Below are 2,174 nucleotides of genomic sequence, written 5' to 3'. Positions count from 1 at the left end.
CATATGATATGATGAGATTTAAGGCCACAAAAGGCCAAGTAGGAGGCTGGAATTACGATCTTTCAAGACCTTAAATTCCTTCATTTTCAATGGTTCTATGTTTGAGTGGGATTATATGAGCGACATGACTCTAGGATCTTGGCACATTGGGACCAAGAGTCATGGAACCTTGGTATGGTCATGGGAGGATTTTGATATATGTAAGGTACCATGGGGGTTGATGGTTGCATCTTAGTCGGGGTCGTTTGTTTTATCATGCCTCATGGGCATGTGATGTGTCAGGACAATACGATATATGTATGAACTCGTTGACACAAAGTCTTGTACAGAAAGATTAGACCAACATAGGGCATTGGTCTGAATCCCTAACTCTTATAAATATTCTTTTGCACATAACAGTAGCAATTCATGAGAATCTTGCTCTTTCACGGATCTACTAGATTTGAACTATGCACATGTGCCAAGAGAAAAAACCCCGCACCTTGTATATTGTGTGCATCTCCTATAAGGGATACATTTGAAATCCACCTAACCCTTGGATTCAGGGTCATTCATTGACTTGAATTTAATATGACTAACATCATGAGTCCCTAATTATACATTGTGGTTAATGATTCTGTTGGGTCATTTACGAGAAGATGATTTTGGGTTTTGGGACTAATCAGGTGGAGTGCTTCTAGTTATAGTTGAGCTCCTAGGATTTTAATTTATCTTGAAAATATTTTTAATCATTGTGAAAATGATTTATTTAGATGAAAATCATTAATATGATTTTTCAGGAGTTTTTATGATTTGTTTAGATTTTTTAAAAACAAGAAAAACCGATTTTAAAGTTCTTTGGGCAAAATGACACATAAAGACCGTCCCCCTTAGACTCACGCAGGACACCCAAACGGCCAATGAGTGTCCACATGTCATCCCAAGGGGACCCATGTCACCCCACTTGATCATGATGTGGGGGTGACATCATTTCCTAAGTGGGAACCCACATGTCATTTGATTATCCACTATCTGTGTGGAAAAAGGAATCCTCAGCCGCTCATAAACAATGCCCTCTCAAGTAAACCAAACCGGCGTAAAGAGAACCCGACCAGAGCGGTAGAGTCCTAGCTCCTCTCTTTGACCGTGGAGGCCGAGACGAAGAAGATGGTTCATCCGGATTGATGTTAGACACATGCCCCGGTTCCTCCTCAATCACTGCCATGGGCGGTTCATCGTCAGCAATGACAATGGCATCGTCTTGGGTATAATTGCCCGCAGGATTTCTCATCCGTAGGCCACCAGAGGCCCTCGCTGCGCGACGGGTAGTCATTCGAGAGGCACGTCATCTAAATAAGCACGAGAAAGGACAAAGTCTCAAATAAGTTAGTGATGCACAAAAAAGCCTGTAGAAAAAGCAAAAGAAAGAAGACACAAAGCCTAACAAAAATTCGGCAACACCTCCCCTGTAAACCGGACTCTCACAAAAAAGGTGCTCTATAAGCATTGGAGGGAGTGGGCTTACCTAATTCCCGAGTACTAGATGTCCCCCGCCATCGATCCTCTATGAGCAAAACGAAAGCCCTTTGAAAGCCCCCTAAAAACCCCACTTTCTCTCACTACAATTTAAAACATGAGTGAGAATGACTAAAAATGAGCCCCCATCCACTCTTATGTACTCCCATTAAAAAAGTGATTTTTTCACTTTTCCCCCATAACTCCTTACAATGTCAGTATTCCAACCAAGTCCTTGACTAAATTTTGGGTCATTTCAAGATAAGAAGGACACTTTGGGAATGGATTAAGCAAAACGATGAATTTGCCTTGAAGGTCCTTTAAATCAAAACTTGAGGAAGGGAAATGGTCAACGGGATTCAAACGGCGTCAGAACCACGTGAAACAAGAGCCAGGACGTGTAGAAAAATTTGTCGAGCAAGAAGGGCCCCATGTATGCCAAAACCGAGCTTCCGGATCGGGCCACTGGCCTTATTTAGAGCCCAACGGATCCTCTTTTTCTCTTTCTTCCCTCTCGCAGTGTGGTCGGGCTGGGCCTTCGACCTCGACCCGAGTCCAAGTCCCCATCTTTCTCTCCCACACGTGCCTCCGTGCACGTGTGTCTTCCTCCGCCCTTAGCAGTGGCCAGGCGGGCCTTCGGCCCGAACCCAAGTGCAACCTCCTGTCCTCTGTCACGATCA

At 43.9% G+C, this 2,174-nt stretch overlaps 1 long non-coding RNA gene across 1 annotated transcript; it reads right to left on the bottom strand.

The window, feature by feature from the left end:
- Positions 1–326: 326 nt before the first annotated feature.
- On the bottom strand, positions 327–1,631 carry LOC148779171 (uncharacterized). The gene is made up of 2 exons (XR_016046770.1): positions 1,505–1,631; positions 327–1,328 (listed from the first exon to the last, which is right to left on the bottom strand). It is a non-coding gene; the product is annotated as an uncharacterized LOC148779171 (long non-coding RNA).
- Positions 1,632–2,174: the final 543 nt, after the last annotated feature.

This window comes from Amborella trichopoda, chromosome 13, assembly GCF_054954075.1.
Source record: "Amborella trichopoda isolate Santa Cruz 75 chromosome 13, AtrichopodaSantaCruz75HAP2 v2.0, whole genome shotgun sequence".
In the NCBI taxonomy this organism is placed as follows: domain Eukaryota; kingdom Viridiplantae; phylum Streptophyta; class Magnoliopsida; order Amborellales; family Amborellaceae; genus Amborella; species Amborella trichopoda.
This window is presented reverse-complemented; position numbering and strand designations above follow the sequence as displayed.